The 26,127-nt window shown below is 46.0% G+C and overlaps 1 protein-coding gene across 1 annotated transcript in view; it reads right to left on the minus strand.

The window, feature by feature from the left end:
- The window catches only part of MOB3A (MOB kinase activator 3A), an 81,180-nt gene extending 69,295 nt beyond the window's left edge, over positions 1–11,885 (minus strand). Inside the window, exon 1 of the mRNA XM_040322581.1 lies at positions 11,739–11,885. The gene's annotated coding sequence lies outside the window, so the exon portion shown is untranslated. The remainder of the gene's footprint in view (positions 1–11,738) is intronic.
- Positions 11,886–26,127: the final 14,242 nt, after the last annotated feature.

The following is a 26,127-nucleotide window of genomic DNA, read 5'->3' on the forward strand; positions in this document are numbered from 1 at the left end:
GGACATTTTCACTTAGGGGTGTAATCACTTTTGATGCCAGCGGTTTAGAAATTAATGGCTCTGTGTTGAGTTATTTTGAGGGAACAGCACATTAACACTGTTATACAAGCTGTACACTCACAACTTTACATTGTAGCAAAGTGTAATTTCTTTAGTGTTGTCACATGAAAAGATTTAATAAAATATTTACAAAAATGTGAGGGGTGTACTCACTTTTGTGAGATACTGTACATCTCAACACACTAGAGCTGCACGATTCTGGGAAAAATGAGAATCGCGATTCTTTTGCATAAAATGAAGATCACGATTCTCACATTTTTTTTTTTATTTAACCACTTGCTTACTGGGCACATATACCCCCCTCCTGCCCAGGTGAAATTTCAGCTTTCGGCACTGTGTCGCTTTAACTAACAATTGCGCGGTCGTGCGACGTGGCTCCCAAACAAAATTGACGTCCTTTTTTCCCCACAAGTAGAGCTTTCTTTTGGTGGTATTTGATCGCCTGTGCGGTTTTAATTTTTTGCGCTATAAACAAAAAAGAGCGACAATTTTGAAAAAAATACAATATTTTGTACTTGTTGCTATAATAAATATCCCAATTAAAAAAATAAAAATAAAAAACACATTTTTTTTCTCAGTTTAGGCCGATGCGTATTCTTCTACATATTTTTGGTAAAAAAAAAATATCGCAATAAGCGACTGGTTTAAAAAAACTTTACAGGTTGCATGTTTTGAGTTACAGAGGAGGTCTAGGGCTAGAATTATTGCTCTCGCTCTACCAATCGTGGTGATACCTTACATGTGTGGTTTGAACACCGTTTACATATGCGGTCGCTGCTCACGTATGTGTTCGCTTCTGCGCGCAAGCTCGTCGGGACGGGGCGCGTATTCTGGCTCCTAACTCACGGAGGAGCGGGGGGAGAGAAGCCGGTCACGGAGGAGAGAAGACGAGCATGGGGGGAAGATGGGCACGGAGCAGGGGGAAAGATGGGCACGGAGCAGGGGGAAAGACAGCATGGGGGAGGAGACTTGCAACTCCCCTGCCTGCCCAGGTATCGGATGAGGCATCGGAGCATTTCCCCCGAGCACAAGTACTCGGGGAAATGCTCGGTATCGGTACCGATACTAGTATCGGTATATATATATATATATATATAAAAAGATGATTTTACACATCAGCATTTATCCCTTTATCCAAGATGTCTCTCAAACTCATGTCATTGAATGTGAAGGGCCTTAATAGCCCGTTCAAGAGAAGAGCTCTATGGACAGATGCTATTAAATTCGGAGGTGATGTCATTTGTATTCAAGAATCCCATTTTGCCAAGGATAACCCTCCCAAATTTAATCACCAAAAATTTCCTCAAATATTCGTATCCGACAAGAAGAAAAGGAGAGATTACAATTATAAAAAGACAGTGTCTCCTTTCAACAATTAGACATCAAAACGGATGCCCAAGGACGATACATAATTTTAGTGGCCTCAATAGACAATACAATATACAGTGGGGATTGAAAGTTTGAGCACCCCAGGTAAAAATGTGTATTAATGTGCATAACAAAGCCAAGGAAAGATGGAAAAATCTCCAAAAAGGCATCAAATTACAGATTAGACATTCTTATAATATATGTCAAAAAAAGTTAGGTTTTATTTACATCATTTACACTTTCAAAATTACAGAAAATGGCGTCTGCAAAAGTTTGGGCACCCTGCAGAATTTATAGCATGCACTGCCCTCTTTGCAAAGCTGAGACCTGCCAGTGTCATGGATTGTTCTCAATCATCATCTGGGAAGACCAGGTGATGTCAATCTCAAAGGTTTTAAATGCCCAGACTCATCTGACCTTGCCCCAACAATCAGCACCATGGGTTCTTCTAAGCAGTGGTCTAGAAAACTGAAACTGAAAATAGTTGACGCTCACAAAGCTGGAGAAGGCTATAAGAAGGTAGCAAAGCGTTTTCAGATGTCAATATCCTCTGTTCGGAATGTAATTAAGAAATGGCAGTCATCAGGAACAGTGGAAGTTAAAGCAAGATCTGGAAGACCAAGAAAAATATCAGACAGAACAGCTTGCAGGATTGTGAGAAAAGCAATTCAAAACCCACGTTTGACTGCACAATCCCTCCAGAAAGATCTGGCAGACACTGGAGTTGTGGTACACTATTCCACTATAAAGAGATACTTGTACAAATATGGTCTTCATGTAGGAGTCATCAGAAGAAAACCTCTTCTACGTCCTCACCACAAAAATCAGCGTTTGAACTTTGCAATCGAACATATAGACAAGCCTGATGCATTTTGGAAACAAGTTCTTTGATGAGGTTAAAATAGAACTTTTTGGCCGGAATGAGCAAAGTGACGTTTGGAGAAGAAAGGGCACAGAATTTAATGAAAAGAACCTCTGCCCAACTGTTAAGCATGGGGGTGGATCAATCATGCTTTGGGGTTGTATTGCAGCCAGTGGCACAGGGAACATTTCACGAGTAGAAGGAAAAATGGATTCAATAAAATTTCAGCCATTTTTGGATGGTAACTTGATGCCATCTGTGAAAAAGCTGAAGTTAAAGAGAGGATGGCTTCTACAAATGGATAATGATCCTAAACACACCTCAAAATCCACGGGGGATTACATCAAGAGGCGTAAACTGAAGGTTTTGCCATGGCCTTCACAATCTCCTGACCTCAACATAAATTGAAAATCTATGGATAGACCTTAAAAGAGCAGTGCGTGACAGACAGCCCAGACATCTCAAAGAACTGGAAGACTTTTGTAAGGAAGAATGGGCAAAGATACCTCAAACAAGAATTGAAAGACTCTTGGCTAGCTACAAAAAGTGTTTACAAGCTGTGATACTTGCCAAAGGGGGCAGTACAAGATATTAACTCTGCAGGGTGCCCAAACTTTTGCAGACACCATTTTTTTTGTTTTCTGCAATTTTGAAAGTGTAAATGATGGAAATAAAATCTAACTTTTTTTCACATATTATAAGAATGTCTAATCTGTAATTTGATGCCTTTTGGAGATTTTTCCATTTTTCCTTGGCTTCGTTATGCACATTAATACAAATTTTTACCTGGGGTGCCCAAACTTTCGATCCCCACTGTACACTATTGTCAACATCTACTCTCCCAAAAAAAAAAACACACCAGTTCATCCAAAAAGTGATTCAGAAGGCAAAGAAAATACAGAAGGGTCACCTCATTATTTGCTGGGACTTCAACGCTCCAATGGATCCAGACATGGACACGTCAAAAAAGGGGAAGACTCCCAGAAGAGGATTAGCCAACATTTTCTCTATAGAAGTATGATCCATGGAGATGCTTGCACACTACAGAAAAATACTTCACCTTATTTTCCAATGTGCACAAATCCTACTCCAGATTAGATTACTTCATCACAGACAAAAATCTCCTTCCCAAAATAGTTGACGCTAAAATTCACAGCTTAACGTGGTCCGACCACACTCCAAATTACACTAGAGATCGATTCAAACCAATTCAGCCCCAATAATTATTTGTGGAGGAATAACACGTTTATTCTCTCTCAGGAGAAACATCAGTCTGTGATGAAGAAATACATTGAAGAATTTTTTGTACTGAATGATAATGACAATGTTAATGATTCTACTTTATGGTGCTCCCATAAAGCCTATGTTAGAGGCCTCCTAATACAAATAACCGCTAGAGGAAAAAAAACAAACATCAAAATAAAATTCACTACTTAAAGAGATGGCAAACCAGGAAGATCTACATAAAAAGAATCCTATAGACACAAAATTAGAACGTCGATTTTCCAACCTAAGAGAGGAACTCAAATCTATCCTAATAGCTGATCAGGAGAAGTACTTTAGAAAACTAAATTTAAAATATTACTCAGAAGGAAATAGAGCAGGTAAACTCCTTACTTCCCAATTGCGCCAACGTCAAAAAAAAAAAAAAAAAAAAATTCTTAAAATAACTCACCACAGCTCAGGTAAAGTATCAATCATCCCCCAAGACATCGTAGACACATTCTCACAATATTATGAGGCGTTGTGCAACCTTAAAGCGGAGGTTCACCCATACCTTACACATTTTCCCCTTCGCTTCATGCTCGTTTTGTCTAGGGGAATCGGCTATTTGTTTTAAAATATGATCCGTACTTACCCGTTTACGAGATGCATCTTCTCCGCCGCTTCCGGGTATGGGCTGCGGGACTGGGCGTTCCTTCTTGATTGACAGTCTTCCGAGAGGCTTCCGACGGTCGCATCCATCGCGTCACGATTTTCCGAAAGAAGCCGAATGTCGGTGCGCAGGCGCAGTATAGAGCCGCACCGACGTTCGGCTTCTTTCGGCTACGAGTGACGCGATGGATGCGACCGTCGGAAGCCTGTCAATCAAGAAGGAACGCCCGCTCCCGAAGACCCATACCCGGAAGCGACGGAAGAAGATGCATCTCGAAAACGGGTAAGTACGGATCATATTTTAAAACAAATAGCCGATTCCCCTAGACAAAACGAGCAGGAATCTAAGGGGAAAGAAAAAAAAAAAGGAATTGGGTGAACTCCCGCTTTAAAGAAGGCATGAACACCCCTCAACCCGACACCAATAAAATAAAAGCGTTTCTAGACAAAGCTAAATTGCCCTCCAATGACCCATTATCCTTAAAAAAAGCTTAATAATCAGATTTCCAGTGAGGGAAATTCTGAAAGTCATAAATGAATTACCTAAAAATAAAGCACCAGGTGCCGATGGCCTATCAGGAGAATATTATTGGACATTCAAGGACGTTTTAATCTGTCCAGACTGTTCAACCAAGCAGCAATTTCAAAAACCTTCTCAAAAGAGCTTCTAGAAGCAGTAATAATAACACTACCAAAATCCGGAAAGGACCCTACATCTCCCTTAAACTACAGATCCATTTATTTACTAAACTCCGATCTTAAAATGTATGTGGAAATACTGGCAAATAGACTAGTTAACATAACCCCCTCACTAATCAAACCCGACCAAGTAGGCTTCGTCAAAGGTAGACAAGCACCCGCTAGCACTAGAAGAATGTTAAATATTATCAAATCGAATACATAACGACCGTAGTCCCGCCCTACTTCTAGCATTAGATGCTGAAAAAGCTTTCGATAGGATGCATTGGGAATATATTTCTCAAACTCTGACTAAATTCGGCCTTCATGGCTTTATTCATTCTGCCATTATGGCTTCATACACCAATCCCACGGCAAGGGTTTTCTCATCAGGCATGCTCTCTAGAAATTTTGCACTTACAAAACGGGACCAGACAAGGCTGCCCTTTATCCCCATTAATATTTTTCATAGCGATAGAACCCCTAGGGGAATATATATACGTTCCTCCCCAGATGTCAAAGGTATTACAATTGGTCAAGACGAACACAAATTAGGTTTATTTGCCAATGATATTATACTAACTTTAGCTAACCCTGAAATATCCTTACCGTCAGTAATTGCAGCATCAGAAAAATTCAACGCTGTGTCATACTATAAAATCAAAATAAATGTTATATTCTACCCATGAACATACCGAATTTATTAGCAAACAACCTTAGGACACAGTATGATTTCAGCTGGAAAAAACACCTCATTAACTTACTTAGGAATACAACTAACCTGACAACCATCCAAAGTTTAAGAAAATAACTTTCATCCCCTCTTAGATCGTATTAATCAAGACCTAATAAACATACAGAAGACTCAACTATCTTGGGTTGGGAAAATAGCTGCATTTAAGATGCAGACATTGCCAAAAATACTTTATTATTTTAGGTGCCTTCCTATCCCTATACACCTGCCAATTTTGTTCAGCAATTAAATACCAAACTTAAACAATTTATTTGGAATAAAAAAAAAAAAAAAAAAAAAAAAAAAAAAAAGAAGAGGCCGCCTGCGGATTAGCGACAAAGAAGCTTTAATAATACAAGGGTGACAACATCTACTTACATATAAGATTATAGAGATCCGACATGAAGATCCTAGGTAGATAGGGCCTGATCCACAAAAACCGTCCGTAACTTAACTTTTGCCATTTAAGTTACACTGCCGCAAAATCTCTACCTAAGTGCCTGATCCACAAAGCACTTACCTAGAAATTTTCAGCGGTGTAACTTAAATCCGTCCGGCGCAAGGCGTGCCTAATCTAATGGGGCGAGTCCCATTTAAATTAAGCGCGCTCCCGCGCCGGACGTACTGCGCATGCTCCCGACGTTATTTTCCCCGACGTGCTTTGCGCGGATTTACGTTGCGCCGGGTTTTGAGAATCGCGACGGGCGTAAAAAAAAAAAAAAAAAAAAAGAGTTGCGGCGGGAAAAAATAAAAAATAAATAAATGACAGCGACGCGGGATAGAAGGGTATACTTTTACAAGGTGTAAACAGTTTACACTTTGTAAAAGCAGCCCTAATTTTGCGACGGCAAACTAATACTTCCGGAGAAAAAACGAACCGAAAAAGCTTCGTGGATCTCCATAAGTGCTAATTTGCATACCCGACGCTGGATTTCGACGAGAAATGCCCCCAGTGGCGGCCGCGGTACTGCATCCTAAGATCCGACAGTGTAAGTCCCTTACACATGACGGATCTTCTGCCTATCTATGAGAAACTGATTCTGTGGATCAGTTCCATAGATAGAAACAGGGATATGACGGCGTATCAGTAGATACGCCGGCGTATCCCTTTTGTGGATCAGGCCCATAGTTCCTAATGTGACGTACGTCCGCGCTAGATGTTAGCTGATGTGTTGCTCCAGGGCCTCTCTGCATCGGACCGTCCGTTAGCAGGAAATCCAGCTGGTACGATGAGACACTCGAGGGGGAGGCGTGGAGCGCAGCGTGAGTCGCGGTGACGTCACTGGAATGCGGCGACGTTCCGGAGCTGGCGCTTGCGTGTAGCTGAGCGCGCTCCTTTTTCAAGCATAGAGTACTAGAAGGAACTGGATGCCTATATATAGCAATGGGGGGAGTGCCACCTAGTGGTAAGGAACAGGAACTGGACCTGTTCAATAACTACACAGGAGAGAAACAAACTCATGGGAAAACAGGGAAATAATTATAAAATATATAAGTCGAGGACGGGGATAAAATAATTTAAAAAAGGAGAGAAAGATTTTTTTCTAAAAGGAGAAAAATGTGTGTGTATGTGTATGTGTATATATATATATATATATATATATATATATATATATATATATATATATATATTATATATATACATATACACATATACACAGACACACACATACATACATACACACACACACACACGTGTGTATGTATGTATAGTTACATACAGTAGTCATTGTGTGATCAGCACAGGCCCAATCAGCACTGTGCAGAGGGTTAGGAATCTTGTATCCTCAGAGGACAATGAAAAAAACTTTCCCTACAAGCTTTAACCAGAGACTGATAGAAGTCACAAGACTGCTCTAACTGCTGATGAGAAAAGGTGTTCTTGGTCCTGTTAAAAGGAGAGGTATTGCTAAAGTTTTTTTTGGCCCTACTTCTCCAAGAATTACAGTAGTGCAGTTTGTTCTGCACTCCTGTGACCTGTTTTCAGCCATCAGTAGAGCTGCACCATTCTGGATAAAATGAGAAACATTTTTTTGCTTACAATAAAGATCACGATTCTCGCAGCGTAACATCATCTTTTACATTATGCAAAAAAAATTGGGCTAACTTTAAATTTTTTTTTCTTTTTTAATGAATTGAAGTGTATTTTTCCCCAAAAAAATTAGTTTGAAAGACCGCTGTGCAAATAGTGCGACATAAAATGTTGCAACGACTGCCATTTTATTCTCTAGGGTCTCTGCTATAAGTAATATTAAGTAAATATATTATGTATATAGATAAATGGGTTAATCGTTGGGACGTGATGAAATGTCACACAAAGGCCAACAAAACATATGTTAACTAAACCAAGTGAAAAAATGTGTAATTGAAAGCAATCCCTTTGATAACGTCATCTATGACGAAACATGTCAGGGCGGAGCCACGCACTGACATCACCGCGTTAACGTGCCCCCGGGCGTACATTTATTTGTTTGTTCTGTTGTTTTTTATGCCGGCAATTTTAAATGTTGAGTGTACATTGCTACACGCCGTTTTAAATAAAACCAGTTTTTATGGTACTTCACCCATTTCGAGCCCTCATTTTTTTCCTCTGGGTGATCGCATTGGGATTTGGAGTTCAAAGTGGAGTGTCCTTTGCGGAAAGAGCCACCTGCATGAATCCTGCGAGGATCAGCTGGAAGCTGGGGAGTTCTTAACCTTTGAGTGCCCTCATCCCTGGATCGAGTGGATGGATATGCCTGTTTGATCTCATATCTGGTAAGAGCATATACTTACCTTTCTCCGGTGTGATTTCAAGAATCTTCTCTAACCAACCTCAATCTGAAATCGGTGGTGGATTTTTCTTCATCTTTTCCATCTCTTTACTTTGGATGATTTTGGATTTGGACACTATTTTTTATATATGTTGATTTGGGGACTGTTATCAATTCCATATGGTATCAGGCTAACCCTCAAGGGATTGCTTTCAATTACACAATTTTTCACTTGGTTTATTAACATATGTTTTGTTGGCCTTTGTGTGACATTTCATCACGTCCCAACGATTAACCCATTTATCTATATACATAATATATTCACTTAATATTATTTATGTAGTGTTTATTCATTAGATTTATTTTATCTTGTTTTTGGTTCTATTTGTCACATGTATATCACATGTTTTTTTGGGCGTTGCAGCTTCAGTTATCAATTCAACATTTGTTTTTTCATAACTTTTTCTACACATATCAATTTAGTACTTCATTTTTTCTTTTAGCGCAATATATTTACCCCTTGTTGCTTATTCTCTGTTATAAGTATTTACATAATGTTTGGGGGTTTTAAGTAATTTTCTAGCAAAAAATACTGATATTAACTTGTAAGCAACAAATGTCAGAAAAAGTTTTAGTCTTTAAAGCGGTTGTATAGTCAGATTTTTTACTTTTACCTACAGGTAAGCCTATAATAAGGCTTATCTGTAGGTAAAAAAATCCTCTCCTAAACCTGTATGGTTTCGGAGATATTCCCCCCGCAATGAGGCGCTGACTGCAGCTGCGCATGCGTACAGGGGATTTTCAGCTGAAAGCCCGGCCGACCTTGCCGGAAAGAAGTCTCCCGCGCATGCGTGGGAGTGACGATGTTGCGGCTCCAGCCACTCACAGCGCTGGAGCCGTGATACCCAGAAGACACGCCGAGGCAACACGTCAGCTACCTCGGCGTGGACCAGGTGAGTTACCGACGCCTCGGCCTAAGGCAAGTATTTCATAATGAGCTAGTATGCAGTGCATACTAGCTCATTATGCCTTTTGCATTACAAGGGTATACAACCGCTTTAAGTGGTTCTGCCCTTTGATCTAAAAGATACATTGGTGTTATTTACTAAAGGAAAATCCACTTAGCACTACAAGTGATCTAAGGAGGACATGGAAGGAAAAAAGAAAAAAAAGACAGCATTTTAGCTTGCACATGAGTGAGTGAAAAACTTATATAGCGCAACACATGCGAACTGAATCGCCTCGGGGCGCTTGGTATCCATTTCCTCCTACACGTTGATCAGATAATAAAATCAGCAGAGCTTCCCCTAACCCCCGCTAGCAGCCCAGAAAGCGTTAATAGCGCTGGAAGTCCGGCTGCGCTGCCCATTTATTTCAATGGGCAGGAGCGCATTAGCAGCAGTGAGTTCACGGCTGGTAATGCGCTCCAAAGAAGCTGCTGGCAGGACTTTTTCTGATGCCCCGCCAGCGCATCGCTCCAGTGTGAAAGCCCTCAGGCTTTCACACTGGAGTGTGAGGAGCAGCTGTTTAAGGGCGGAATGCAGGTGCTATTTTTAACGCTATAGCGCCTGCAAAACACCCCCAGTGTGAAAGGGGTCTAAAGATAAAGCATGCAGCTCTAGCCCACTGTCAGCTAACGTCACTCAATTGGTCCAGGCAGGGAAAAGATCTCGACCCATCCACATACATGGATCACTGTCAGACTGAGCCAACCACTGACCACTCCCTCCCCAAAACTGCAGTGAGTGCTGAAGGGGCAGACCAGAGAGCCACTGACTGACAGTCACAGCTCTCTGCTTAGAGCGGAGGGGGAGAACTGAGCGATCAGCAGTGTTTGATCACTCAGTTCTCATTGCAGAGATGGCAGGGGACAGCTTCAGCATTGGATAAATACTGCATCCACCCGAGTACAGAATAAGCTTTAGTTTTTACTTCTCAGTTCCCGATCACGTAACCACTGTGTCAGCCAATTCAGGACTTTTTAAAATGGAAGCCTAGGAGGGAAAAAAGGGTTATATAAACAGATATCCCAATTTAAGGCCCCTTTCACACTGGGGCGGGAGGTGCGGTGGCGGTATAGCGTCGCTATTTTTTGCAGCGCTATACCATTGGAATAGCCGCGGTATTTGGCCGCTAGCGGTGCAGGTTTAACCCTCGCTAGCGGCCGAAAAGGAGGCACATTGCCAGCAGTATAGCCGTGGTGTCCCATTGTTTTCAATAGGAAGCGGTGGAGAAACAGTAAACACACCGCTCCAAAGATGCTGCTAGCAGGTCTTCTGGAGCGGTCCCGCCAGCACATCGCCTCAGTGTGAAAGCACGCAGGCTTTCACATCGAGACTGCAGGGCAGGAGTTTTTCAGGTGGTATTTAGGCGCTATTTTTAGCGCCAAAACACCTGAAAAACTCCTCAGTGTGAAAGGGGTCTAAAGCAGAAAGTGTTCTGAATTTTGCTGAGCATATTCTAGAAGAGATTTGAAGTGGAGGTTCCCCCTAAAAAAAAATTCTAACAATACATTCAGAAGACTGATTACACTGCGGGTAGGCTGTTTTTTTTCCGTACATACCTCGATATCGCTGTTTCATCCCTCGGCTTCCTGGTATGATTCTTGTGGGGCTGGGCGTTCCTAGTTGATTGACCTTCCTCCGACCAACGCATACTTGACGTCACGACTTTCCGAAAGAAGCCGAATGTCGCTGCGCAGGCGCCGTAAGTCGTGACGTGCAGTATGCGCCGTTCGGAGGAACGTCAATCAACTAGGTCCAGCAAGAATCATACCCGGAAGCCGAGGGATGAAACGGCGATAACGAGGTATGTACAAAAAAATAAATAAAAAAAAAACCCAGCCTACCCGCAGTGTAATCAGTCTTCTGAATGTATTGTTAGAATTTTTTTTTTTAGGGGGAACCTCCACTTTAAGAATTGGGAGGCAGGGGCTGGAGCCTCTCCTTTTAGGATTTATCATGAAATTACAAGTCAGTTTAAGTGGTGTGACCTTTGAAAAGCACTTCCACAGGTTGTGGTTGCAATAACCATATAAATACTTTAGTCCGTTTTCTGTAACGGTGTCAGCCAGGATAACGATAGAGAACAATTAGAACGACGATGATGTACACCCGGCGACCAATCAGAAAACAGCATTCCAACGTCACCTACAGCAGAGGAGCCTCTGTAAAACTTTATTACACCACATGGGGAGAACAAAAATACCGGAGAAAACTAAGCCAAAGACAAAATGAGTAGCCTGGTACCTTACACCTACAGGCTCCATGGCCTAGAAATACCCAATTCCGCATTACCCGCTGAACAACACACTATTACCAAGAACGGCGCTCCCGCCCTCATTATTTAAATGACCTCTCCACATCCACACAAGTCTCTCAGTCGCATTGCTCCGAAGGGAACCGGTTACCTTCGCTCCCAGACCGCCTCAGACATCCATCATCTCTCGCTAAACTTCTGAGGTGTGACTTCAGACCGTTTCCGCCCGGGCTTCCTTCTTCTCTAATTGAAACTCGTGAGCCCGCGCCGGCTCCGCCCCCTGCCAGCACTGAGTGTCATCGGATGACTAAAGATGGCAGCGGGAAGGGATGCTGTGAGGGGAGCAGAGGAAGGATGCTCGCTATTCTTGAATGTGTGCAAGCTCAGGGATAACTTCCGAGTCCTGGGACTATATAAAACCTTGTTCGTGCCTTTAAAAATTACGTCTTCATGCCTAGAAAAATCTTAAACAGGCAGGGTTTAAAGCGGAACTTCTCTGAAAAGAGGAAGTTTCAATTATTTGCCTCCTTCCTCTTTTTATTTTCATTTTTTATTTTATTTTAAAGCGGGAGTTCACCCATAAATGCTGTTTTTACCCTTAGATACCCTTAGATGGATGCTCATTTAGTCTAAGGGGATCAGCTAGTTGTTTTAAAATCCAAGCATTACTTACCGTTGTAGAGGGCGATCTTCTCCGCCACTTCCGGGTATGGGTCTTCGGGACTGGGCGTTCCTTCTTGATTGACAGTCTTCCGAAAGGCTTCCGACGGTCGCATCCATCGCGTCACGAGTAGCCGAAAGAAGCCGAACGTCGGTGCGGCTCTATACTGCGCCTGCGCACCGACGTTCGGCTACTTTCGGAAAATCGTGACGCGATGGATGCGACCGTCGGAAGACTGTCAATCAAGAAGGAACGCCCAGTCCCGCAGCCCATACCCGGAAGTGGCGGAGAAGATCGCTCTCTACAACGGTAAGTACTGCTCGGATTTTAAAACAACTAGCCGATTCCCCTAGACTAAATGAGCATTAATCTAAGGGTAAAAACAGCATTTTACCGGTGAACCTCCGCTTTAAGGCTGCATTCACACCTGAACGTAGGTCGTTCGGTCGTTTTTTTCTGCGTTTTTTTGCGCGTATTCATGCTTATTTGCGCGTTTGCATACATCGTCGTCCGACGTCTTTGTACTTCAACGTTTTTTATTTTAGCCAATAGGAAAAATGATCATCTTTTCATCACTTGTTGCTATGTTGGTAGATTTTTTTTATCTTCTGCCTGGTAGTAAAATGTTCTATTTATTAACCACTTCCAGACCTTAGGTGTTTTTCAGATTCGGTGTTTGCAAGACTAAAACATTTTTTTCTGCTAGAAAATTACTTAAAACCCCCAAACATTATATTTTTTTTTTCTAACACCCTAGAGAATAAAATAGTGGTCATTCCAATACTTTTTGTCACACCGTATTTGCGCAGCGGTCTTACAAGCGCACTTTTTTTGGAAAAAATTCACTTTTTTGAATTAAAAAATAAGACAACAATAAATTTGGCCCAATTGTTTTATATATTTTGAAAGATAATGTTACGCCGAGTAAAATGATGCCCAACATGTCACGCTTAAAAATTGCGCCCGCTCGTGGCATGGCGTCAAACTTTTACCCTTAAAAATCTTGATAGGCGACGTTTAAAAAATTCTACAGGTTGCATTTTTTGAGTTACAGAGTAGGCCTAATGCCGCGTACACACCATCACTTTATGTGATGAAAAAAAACGACACTTTCTGTGAAGTAAAAAATGACGTTTTTGAAACTTCAATTTTCAAAGACGAAGTTGCCTACACACCATCGTTTTTCTCACAATGTTCTAGCAAAGCGAGGTTACGTTCCACCACGTTTTACCATTGAAGCTTGCTTCATAAGTAGCTTCTGGGCATGCGTGGATGAAAAAACGTCTTAGAAAACGACGTTTTTTGCTACACACGGTCAATTTCTGTGAAGTAAAAAGTGCACTTTTGAAAAACGACACATAAAATTGAAGCATGCTTCAATTTTTTTTGGTCGTTTTTTACAAGACATAAAACAACGTTTTCCCCCACACACAGTCAATTAAAGTGACGTTTTTAAAAACGTCATTTTTTTTCATCACATAAAGTGATGGTGTGTACGCGGCATAAGGCTAAAATTATTGCTCTCGCTCTAACGATCGCGGCGATACCTCACTTGTGTGGTTTGAATACCGTTTTCATATGTCGGCGCTACTCGCGTATGCGTTCGCTTCTACGCGCGAGCTCGTCGGGACGGGGCGCTTTATAAAAAATTTTTTTTGCTTTTCGCATTTATTTTTATTTATTTTAGAATTTTTAACACTGAAAAAAAAAAAAAAAAATTATCACTTTTATTCCTATTACAAGGAATGTAAACATCCCTTGTAATAGAAAAAAGCATGACAGGTCCTCTTAAATATGAGATCTGGGGTCAAAAAGACCTCAGATCTCATATTTGGGCTTAAATGCAAAAAATAGAAAAAAAATAAAAAATGTCATTTTTTCAAATGACCAAAAAAAAATTTTGTCTCTTTAACCAGTTGGTAACCGCCCTATAGCCAAAATACGGCTACAGAGCGGTTCCTGTACTCTAGGAGGGCGTCAATGTACGTCCTCCCAGAGACTGCGTTGTGCGCGCCCGAGCGGGCGCGCACACGCGATCGCCGGTGCTCGCCGGGTCTACGGGACCCGCAGCAACAGCACTCGCGGTAAGGAGCCAATGGAAGCGGCTCCTTACCACGTGATCGCGCCGTCCAATGACGGCGCGATCACTTGTAAACAAACCGGCGTCATGTAATGACGCCGGTTCCTCCCTCTCCTCTCTGTACCGTTCGGTACAGTGTGAGAGGAGAGGGAGGGGGGGGGGATCGGGCGGCAGCAGCAGCCGCCGCACTGTGGGCTGGATCTGTGACAATTGCAGTCACAGATCCAGCCATCCCTGCGCAATACTCTGCAAAATAAAAATAATGATGAGTGCAATACTCTGCAATACCCCACCCCATACTCTGCAATACCCCACCCCATACTCTGCAATACCCCACCCCATACTCTGCAATACCCACCCTGGGGGGGTGGGTATTGCAGAGTATGGGGTGGGGTATTGCAGAGTATGGGGTGGGGTATTGCAGAGTATTGCACTCATCATTTTTTTTATTTTACTCTGCAATACCCACCCCCCCATACTCTGCAATACCCACCCACCCATACTCTGCAATACCCACCCATACTCTGCAATACCCACCCCCCCATACTCTGCAATACCCACCCATACTCTGCAATACCCCCCCCATACTCTGCAATACCCCCCCCATACTCTGCAATCCCCCCCCCCATACTCTGCAATACCCCCCCCCCATACTCTGCAATACCCCCCCCATACTCTGCAATACCCCCCCATACTCTGCAATACCCCCCCCCATACTCTGCAATACCCCCCCCATACTCTGCAATACCCCCCCATACTCTGCAATACCCCCCCAATACTCCGCAATACCCTCAATACTCCAATACCTTGCAATACGTCGCCTATGGGGATTTTTAAGTAGCAACGTTTGGCGCAATTTCACGAGCGTGTGCAATTTTGAAGGGTGACATGTTGGGTATCTATTTACTCGGCGTAACTTCATCTTTCATATTATGCAAAAACATTGGGCTAACTTTACTGTTTTTTTTTTTTTTAAGCACAAAACTGTTTTTTTTTTAAAAACACGCGTTCAAAAAATTGCTGCGAAAATACCGTGCAAGATAAAAAGTTGCAACAACCGCCATTGTATTCTCTAGGGTCTTTGAAAAAAAAGCATATATAATGTTTTGGGTTTCTATGTAATTTTTTTAGCAAATAAATGATGATTTTTACATGTAGGAGAGAAATGTCAGAATTGGCCTGGGTGCTCCAGAACGCCTGATGGTGCTCCCTGCATGTTGGGCCTCTCTATGTGGCCACGCTGTGTAAAAGTCGCACACATGTGGTATCGCTATACTCTGGAGGAATAGCAGAATGTGTTTTGGGGTGTAATTTGTAGTATGCATATGCTGTGTGTGAGAAATAACCTGCTAATATGACAGAAACTAGATTTTTTTTTTTTTTTTTACAGAATTTTCAGTCTTTTTTCTTTTATAGCGCAAAAAATAAAAACCGCAGAGGTGATCAAATACCACCAAAAGAAAGCTCTATTTGTGGGAAAAAAAGGACAAAAATTTCAGATGGGTACAATGTTGTATGACTGAGTAATTGTCATTCAAATTGTGAGAGCACCGAAAGCTGAAAATTGGTCTGGTGATTAAGGGGGTTTTCGTGCCCAGTGGTCAAGTGGTTAAGAGGCTGGGCGGGACTGACGTTTTGACGTCACTTCCGCCCAGCCGAGCTATGGGGACAGGCGAAGGAGATTTTTCCTTCAGTCTCGTCCCCGCTCACCAGCCGACAGCATCCGATCCCCTCCGCCGCTACCGACGGCTCCGGTAAGTGGCGGAGGGCGCGGGAGAGCGGCGGGGGGGGCCCTCTCCCGCCACCGATAACGGCGATCTCGCGGTGAATCCGCCGCGGAGACCGCCATTATCGGATTCCAGACCGCGCACACTAAAGATGGATACCTCGGTTGTGACAGCAATGAGAGAGTGGGTAACCGCTCAAAGAGAACCAGGTAATCTGATTCCTGTGGTCCGAGCCAAGGGTGCAGGCAGTGCAATCAAAATGCAGGTTAGGATGAAGGAAAAAAGCTGGGACAGCCGCACTCCAAAAAAACTCCTCCTTTAATTAAAAATCACAAAATACATGCCACAGCAAAAAACAGCACAACAAAAGAAAAGCTGACGTTTCGCACTATGCCTTAGTGCTTCTTCATAGCTCGGTTGTGACAGCAGCTGCTGCCGTTACCGAGATATCCGTCTTTAAAAATAGGACGTACATCGTCGTGCGCAGGTCTGGAAGTGGTTAAAGCGACGAAACGCCCGTAGCAAACGATCGTTGCCGCGCTAGTCGCTTGAATCGAGCGTTTCCATTAGCTTCTATGGGAAATGGAAACGCTCAAAAACGCCCAAACCGCCCTATACGCGCGACAAAAAAGGGTCCGGAACTTGTTTGAGCTTCAGGCGTTCGGCGTCGGGCGTTTTGGAGTGGAGATGTGAACCATTTCTATAGGGAATAATGTATTTTTTCCCCTCTAGCGTTTTTGATTGTCGCGCTTCAGGCGACAAAACGCTCAGGTGTGAATGCAGCCTAAGGCAGGACGATTATCTAGTTTTGATAGGAACCTGCTTTTACTTTCTCAACCCACAGTAGGGTGGCCACATTTCCAAAGTGCCATTCAGGGACACACCCCCTCTCTCACATTCCTACAAAAAAAGATGGGGGGGGCGGGGGGAAATGTAGTCTCGGGGTTGATGGGGAATTTGGCGGCGGGTTATTTGTCAGGTGAATGTGCCACTTGCCACCAGCTGCAGTGCCACTTGCCACCCATAGTCTGCCACCAGATGCAGTGCTGCTGTAACTCCCTCTGCATGAGCTGCGTACGTAGAAGGAAAAGAGTGGAGTCACTATCTGGAGAGTAAAGATCACACCAGTCCCTGCTGCTTACTGCTGGGTGCCGGAGAAGGAGGTTCCGAGGTGGGTGGGGACAGCAGTACTGCACTAGGCGCAGGCCTCGCTCCCGGTCTCACTGTCTGAGAGTAAATTGTCACTGGTTGCAAGATGCCGGGCAGAGCCAGCCGTAGCAACCAGTTCTGGAAATGTAGTTAGTAGGGGGTGGCTGTGTCCTCTATTTCATTCCAGGACATTGTATTGTCCCAGAATGAAGGTGCCCGGGACCCAGGACAGACATGTCAATTGCGGGACAGTCCCGGGCAATCCGGGACATGTAGGCACCCTAGCCCACAGCCTCTTAGGGACCAATCACAGGTCTCAGAAGGATGCGGGACCATTCACAAAGTGCAGCACCATGAGAAGCAGGCATGGAAGCCGCAAGGCCCATACTAAATATGCCGGTGTTCCCATCAGAATCGGTAATTACGGAAGTGACGTTCCATCAGCAGCGGACATCTTACTACGTCTTGAATTTCACAGTAATTTTACCAATAAAATGAGTGTATATAAAAAATATATATATATAGTGTACTCACATCTGTGCCGATGTTTGGATGTTAAATATTAAAAGCCTAAAGGTTTAGCACTGAGCAGTGCAGGGTGTACCAACATGGGCTCCGCCACCTTCCTACTGCTGGTATTTTATACGTTCACTTTATTGCTAAAATTACTCTGAAATTCAAGACGTAGCTGGGTGTAGTAAAATGTCTGCTGCCACCTTTTTCTGACTGCAGGTGTTCTGTCAAATTAGCAACCCGGTACAGGTGGAGCACATGTGCAGCTGACCGAACGTCACTTCCGTTACCCAATCTGACGGGTTGCAGATTCTGATGGAACACCGACACCGGGGACCCGAAGACCAGTGAGGGATCGGTCTGGGTGTGGACGGTGCTAGATTCTTCAACAGGTAAGTGACCTTTAAGGTAACTTAGCATCTACAGGGCCCTCTAATTCCTCTTGTACCAAATTGTAATGTAACTGTAATGCCTTAATTTTGTTAAGCCCTGTTAAACTGTGGCGCTATATAAATCCTGTATAATAATAAAAAATAATAATAATAATCTACAGCAGGGTTCGACAAATACCGGGCGCCAGGTCGCAGTTGCGTGTAGAATTATCGAACTGGCGCCCGGGGGAGCATAGCTGGGTTATCCTGTGCGCGTCGGACAATGCCCCCCCACCCGTGATCTCGCGGTGCCGCGATGGCCGCTAATTGAGGCCGCGGCTATGCGGCCTATGTGTTACGGAACCATGAACCAGACGTACAACAAGAGATAAGTGAAAAATAAGAAGGCTTTATTGAATATCAAGCATTAAAGCAAAACGTCCAAAACAGATGGTGAACCCGAATCAGAGTCTTGCGAAGCCAGAGGTCAGGAACCAGAAGGGTAGTCAGACGAAGCCAGGATCAGGAACCAGCAGGGATGTCAGACGAAGCCAGGATCAGGAACCAGCAGGGAAGTCAGACGAAGCCAGGATCGGAACCAGAAGCAGCAGCAGTCTTAGAAGCATGTGAACACAGGAGGACCAAGCAAGGAACTGAAGCCACAGAACTCCTATATATATGAGCCAGGCATCCAGCTCCTCCCAGTGGGAAGGAGGAGCCGCAGGGTGGGAGGCTACAAGAGACCTGGAAACCAAGATGGCCGCCAGCACATGTCAAACGAAGGAGACAGGAGAGAGGTAAGACCATGACAGTACCTCCCCCTCAAGGGCCCCTCCTCCGCGGTGCAAAAAACGGTTTCTGAGGGAAGCGTGCGTGGAAGGCTCGGAGCAAGGCAGGAGCATGGACATCTGCGGAGGGAACCCAGGAACGCTCCTCTGGACCATAACCACGCCAGTGGACCAAAAACTGCACCCGACCGCGGACCAGGCGTGAGTCCAGGATATTGCTCACCTCATACTCCTCATGATTGCCCACTTGGACCGGACGAGGCCGAGGAACCGAGGAAGTGAAGCGATTGCACACCAGTGGCTTCAACAGGGAGACATGAAACACGTTGGAGATCCGCATGCCAGGAGGAAGCGCAAGGGCATAGGCTACCGGGTTTACCCTGCGAAGCACTCGGAAGGGACCAACAAAGCGAGGAGCCAGCTTGGGAGTGGGCACTCGAAGGTTGAGGTTGCGAGTGGACAGCCATACACGGTCTCCGACCTGGTAGGAAGGAGCAGGCGCTCGTCTGCGATCAGCCTGGAGTTTCTGGCGCTGCGCAGAGACCTCAAGGGACCTCTGGATCTGTACCCAAGAAGCACGTAGAGCAGAAAGGTGATCCTCCACAGCCGGAATATCCTGGGGAGAGAATGCCTCCGGTAACACGGCAGGTTGGAACCCATAATTGGCCATGAAGGGAGACGTCCCAGAGGAAGAGTTCACAGCCGTGTTCCTGGCAAACTCAGCCCAAGGCAGGAGGTCAACCCAATTGTCCTGGTGATCGGAGACATAGCAACGAAGGAATTGCTCCAAGGCCTGATTGGATCGTTCTGCGGCCCCATTGGACTGAGGGTGGTAGGCCGAGGAGAAGGAGAGATGAATCCCCAACTGGGAGAAAAAGGCGCGCCAGAACCTGGACACAAACTGACTCCCCCGATCCGACACTATCTCTTTGGGCAAACCGTGCAAGCGGAAGACCTCCCGGGCAAAAATCGTGGCCAACTCTTGTGCAGAGGGTAACTTCTTGAGAGGAACACAGTGGCACATTTTGGAAAACCGATCCACAATCATGAGAATGACCGTATGGCCTCGGGATGCAGGGAGGTCCACAATGAAATCCATCCCCAGGTGTGACCATGGGCGCTCCCCGGTGGCTATGGGTTGCAGCAGGCCCAACGGAAGGTGACGAGGGGACTTACTTTGGGCACAAACGGAGCATGCCGCTACATATGCGGCGATGTCGGAACGTAGGGAAGGCCACCAGAACAGACGTGAAACAGCCCAGGACAGCTGATTCTTACCAGGATGCCCCGCGGTCTTGGAGTTATGGTAGGTTCGCAACAACCGAGTGCGCAACTCCTCAGGCACAAAACATCTGCCGTTGGGTGTCCCAGAGGGAGCACCAGACTGAGCCGCCAAAATCTGCTCACCAAGGGGAGAGGTCAGGCTGGTGCGAATGGCGGCCAGGATCTGATTCGGAGGTATGACCGAAGTCGGTATAGATTCCTCCCTGGACAGCTCGGAGTACTGCCGTGATAAGGCATCCGCCCTGATGTTCTTGGAACCAGGTAGGTAGGAGACCACGTAATTAAAACGTGACAAGAACAGAGCCCATCTGGCCTGACGTGGTGTCAATCTCTTGGCCTCAGAAAGGTAGGTCAGATTCTTGTGGTCCGTCAGGATGAGAACCGGAACCACCGAGCCCTCGAGCAAGTGCCTCCACTCTTTGAGAGCCTGCACTATGGCCAATAACTCCCTGTCACCAATCTGATAGTTGCACTCCGCGGGTGACAGTTTCCGGGAGTAAAACCCACAAGGAAGCAGCGGACCCTCTGGTGTCCTACGTTGAGACAGAAGGGCGCCTACTCCCGTCTCGGACGCGTCCACCTCGAGGACAAAGGGCAACCCAGGGTTGGGATGAGACAGAATCGGAGCTGACACAAAGGCGGATTTTAGGGCCTCAAAAGCCCGGGTGGCCTCGAGCGGCCAGACCTGGGAATTACTGCCCTTCCTGGTCAGATCCGTGAGAGGCTTGGCCAGCATGGAGAAGTCCCTGATGAACTTCCGATAATAATTGGCGAAGCCCAAAAAAACGCTGCAAGGAACGAAGACCACTGGGCTGAGGCCACTGTAAGACAGCCGAAACCTTCTCAGGATCCATGGAGAACCCCTCAGCGGAAATGATGTAACCTAGGAAGGTTACCTGGGATCGGTGAAATTCGCATTTCTCAAGCTTACCGAACAGCTTGTACTCCCGTAACCGTTGCAACACTCGTTTGACATCCAGAATGTGGGCCTCCCTGGATTCAGAATATACCAAGATGTCATCCAAATAGACCACCACACACTGCTGCAACAGGTCACGGAAAACATCGTTGATGAATTCCTGAAAGACTGCGGGCGCATTGCACAACCCAAAGGGCATAACCAAGGATTCATAATGACCGGTCCTGGTGTTAAAGGCGGTCTTCCACTCATCGCCCGCCTTGATCCTTACCAGGTTATATGCCGCCCTCAGGTCGAGTTTGGTAAAGACCGTGGCCCCTTTAAGGCGATCGAACAGCTCGGAAATCAAGGGTATCGGGTAAGCGTTCTTGATCGTGATGCGATTGAGACCCCTGTAATCGATGCAAGGCCTCAACTCACCGCCCTTCTTTTTCACAAAGAAAAATCCAGCCCCTGCCGGGGACGAGGATTTGCGAATGTGACCACGGGACAGCGCCTCCCTCACGTACTCCTCCATGGCCTCATTCTCCGCAACCGACAGTGGATAGACCTTGCCGCGAGGAGGAACGGCACCAGGTTGTAACTCAATGGCACAATCATATGGGCGGTGCGGAGGTAGGGCAACTGCGCGCACCTTATCGAATACATCCCGGTACTCCTCGTATTCAGGAGGCAACAGAGAGTCCGAGGAAGTACACAGCAACTTGACAGGCCCATGGATGCACTTAGCCCCACACTGTGGTGACCATGAGAGGATCTCGGCCGATCTCCAGTCAAAAATCGGATTATGCTTCTGGAGCCAGGGGTACCCCAAGACCACCGAGTAGTGTGGAGACGAAATAACTTGGAAGCAGACCGACTCTCTGTGAGCGGCACCAATGGCTACCCCCACTGGAAGGGTCTCATGAGTCACGTGTGACGGTTGGAGGGGTCTGCCGTCTATCGCCTCTAGAGCCAGCGGGGAACCTCGAGCCTGTAGAGGAATGGAATTGGCGGCAGCGAACTCACTATCAATGAAAAAACCACCAGCACCAGAGTCCACCAACGCCTGGGTCGTCACCGAGCCCCCGACCCAGGAGAGGACAACAGTGATCAGTGGTTTATCAACACGGGAAACCGGGGACGAGGAGACTCCACCCAAGATCTGCCCCCGACAGGATCTCAGGTGCGAGCGTTTCCCGGACGGTTCGGACATGCCAACCGAAAATGCCCATCGAGACCACAGTACATGCATCGGCCCTCGCGTCTCCGGAGTACCCTCTCCCCCTCGGACAAGCGAGCAAACCCCAGCTGCGAGGATTCACCCCCAGACAAGTCAACACCAGGAGGCGTGGGAGGAGAGGGAGGCACGGGTGGGACAGCAAACGTAGGCGCCAAACTGTTAGGAGGCCTCCGCAGGCTCACCTTAAAGGAAGGTCTCTCCCTGAGTCTGGTGTCAATCAAAATCAGGAAAGAAATAAGAGCCTCGAGCTCCACTGGTAGGTCCTTAGCTGCAACCTCATCCTTCAAGGCATCCGAGAGACCATGAGAGAAAGAAGCGACCAGGGCCTCATTATTCCAACCTACCTCTGCTGCCAGGGTACGAAACTCAATGGCGTATTCGGCTACGGATCGTGAACCCTGTCTGACGGACATAAGGAGCTTCGCAGCAGAGGCGGAGCGAGCCGGCACATCGAATACCTTCCGAAGAGAAGCAACAAAACCGGAAAACTCGGCAACCACCGGATTGTTGTTCTCCCATAAAGGACTGGCCCAGGCCAAGGCCTTGTCCGAGAGCAGCGAGATCAAGAACCCCACCTTTGATCTCTCAGTGGGAAAGGCATGTGGCAGCAACTCGAAATAAATGCCCACTTGGTTAAGGAAACCTCGGCACTGAGTTGGCTCTCCCCCAAATCGCTGTGGAAGGGGGGCAGAACCGGACATACCCCGAAACACCGCAGGCGCAACAACAGGTGTCGAGGTAGACTCTGGCGCAACAGTCGGATCGGCCGTAGGAGCGGGCCCAGGAGCGACGACCGACCCATCGGCAACGGGAGCGAAATGAACCGTGCGTTCAAGCAGGGTTTGCAACGCCACGGCGAACTGACCCAACAGGGACTCCAGCTGATCAAGTCTGGCAACCAGCGTGGGTAGCAAGGATGGCTCTGTACCGTCAAAATTCATGGCTTGGTCCTAATGTTACGGAACCATGAACCAGACGTACAACAAGAGATAAGTGAAAAATAAGAAGGCTTTATTGAATATCAAGCATTAAAGAAAAAAGTCCAAAACAGATGGTGAACCCGAATCAGAGTCTTGCGAAGCCAGAGGTCAGGAACCAGAAGGGTAGTCAGACGAAGCCAGGATCAGGAACCAGCAGGGATGTCAGACGAAGCCAGGATCAGGAACCAGCAGGGAAGTCAGACGAAGCCAGGATCGGAACCAGAAGCAGCAGCAGTCTTAGAAGCATGTGAACACAGGAGGACCAAGCAAGGAACTGAAGCCACAGAACTCCTATATATATGAGCCAGGCATCCAGCTCCTCCCAGTGGGAAGGAGGAGCCGCAGGGTGGGAGGCTACAAGAGACCTGGAAACCAAGATGGCCGCCAGCACATGTCAAACGAAGGAGACAGGAGAGAGGTAAGACCATGACACTATGCTTCCTAAGGGACTGGGGGGTGTCAGGCCGGCGGCGCCCCTCCCGCGACTGAAGACAGTGCCGCAGGTTTAGGCAGCACAGAGCGGTCACTGGACACACGTGTAGAGCCCGAGGAGCTGCTCCCGAGCCAGTCTGCACACCCGGGACTCGGCGCAACCATCACATTCTCTCCTTTCCGTGCTCTGATCAGTCTCTGCAGTGGCTTTCAGCCGAGCAGAGAGTGAAGCCGCCCCCCTCATCCGTTATGTCTACACAGTGCTGTGCATGCAGGAGGAGGGGGGACGGCTTCACTCTCTGCTCGGCTCTAAAAGCCACTGCAGAGACTGATCAGAGCCGCGACCACGGAGAGGATGGGATCATCATGGCGCCGGGTCCCGGGTCTGCCGACTGGCTCAGGTGCGGCTCGCATGAACAGTGATCAGAAGCAATTATTTTTGCTGAGAAAGACTGACATTCTACTAGACTGATTTTCTTGCCTTTAACCACTTGGGATCCGCCTGCCGTCAATTGACGGCTACAGTGCGGATCCCAATTTCCAAACCGCCGTCAATTGACGGCCGCCCCTTAGGGCAGTCCCCGCGCGCGCTCCAGAGCGCGCTGCGGGGAAAATCTGTGTTGGCCGTGTCCCTCGGACACAGCCAATTACAGATCGCCGCGAACGGCCAATCAGAGTGGCCGTTCGCGAGGCGATCTGTGCGGCCAATGAGAGAGGATCTCATATGTAAACATATGAGATCATCTCTCATTGCCGTTTTACACAGAGACAGCGGTGCTGTCTCTGGAGAGGAGACGGATCTGTGTCTCTTGTACATAGAGACACAGATCGGTCACCCCCCCCAGTCACCCCCCCCCCACCTACAGTTAGAACACTAAGCAGGGATACATTTAACCCCTTCCTCACCCCCTAGTGTTAACCCCTTCAATGCCAGTCACATTTATACTGTAATTAGTGCATATTTATAGCACTGATCGCAGTATAAATGTGAATGGCGCCAAAAATGTGTCCGATGTGTCCGCCATAACGTCGCAGTCCATTAAAAATCGCAGATCGCCGCCATTTCTAGTAAAAAAAATAATTAAAAAAAATAATTCTGTCCCCTATTTTGTAAGCGCTATAACTTTTGCGCAAACCAGTCGCTTATTGCGATTTTTTTTTTTTTTTTTACCAAAAATATGTAGAAGAATACGTATCGGCCTAAACTGAGAAAAAAAAATTTTTTTTTTTTTTTAAATTGGGATATTTATTATAGCAAGAAGTAAAAAATATTGTATTTTTTTCAAAATTGTCTCACTTTTTTGTTTATAGCGCAAAAAATAAAAACCGCACAGGCGATCAAATACCACCAAAAGAAAGCTCTACTTGTGGGGAAAAAAGGACGTCAATTTTGTTTGGGAGCCACGTCGCACGACCGCGCAATTGTTAGTTAAAGCGATGCAGTGCCGAAAGCTGAAATTTCACCTGGGCAGGAGGGGGGTATATGTGCCCAGTAAGCAAGTGGTTAAAGGACCGTATCATCTGCAAAAATGATTTCTGCAAAACAAGGCTCTTAGTACTTACTGTACCTGTCTAGTGGGTGGTAAATCCAAACTTCACTATCTTTAAAAGCTATGACTTTTGGCAGAATAGTCCGCACTGGTCACTTCCAAGAGTGTCAGATGCTTCCGTCTCTCACTGCATGCCATTGTTACATCCATAAACCCGTATGTCACTACCAGACAAAATAGTGATGAGCTGGTGATATGAGCTGCCACACTGCATAGTGAAGGACCAAGTCTGACACAAATGGTGAAGACTTTTCAGCCACCAAAGTTATTTTGGAACCAATGAAACAAAAAAATATCTAAAAGGCTCTGGGACTTTGATGTGAGTTCATGCAAAGTAGCAAGAGGGCAAAAATATTCGGAGAGCTCGCTGACTCAGGTTAAGCTGTTAACAAAAGACAAGGCTACCCTCCAAAAGGTACGCAGCAAGTTAACAGAAAAACATCCAGCAATAAATGGGGTGCCAGACCGAAGGCTAAAAGAGTCCAAATTAAGTTATTGGTTTACACAAAAAAAAAAAAAACAGCCAACATTTTTTGGGGGCAGAAACCTATCCCACTTCCTCTCCCATAAGGGCTACAACAATATACAATATCATCTAAATGTGACTGGTATAATTACAGAGCAGGTCTAGGGCTAGAATTATTGCTCTCGCACTAACGATCGCGGCGATACCTCACATGTGTGGTTTGAATACCGTTTACATATGCGGGCGCTACTCATATATGTGTTCGCTTCTGCGCCCGAGCTTGGCGGGACGGGGCGCGTTTTCTGGCTCCTAACTTTTTTAGCTGGCTCCTAGACTCCAAGCAAATTTATCAAACCCTGATCTACAGTACTTACAGTACTTGTAGCTGCTGACTTTTA

Source organism: Rana temporaria, chromosome 1 (assembly GCF_905171775.1).
Source record: "Rana temporaria chromosome 1, aRanTem1.1, whole genome shotgun sequence".
NCBI lineage: Eukaryota > Metazoa > Chordata > Amphibia > Anura > Ranidae > Rana > Rana temporaria.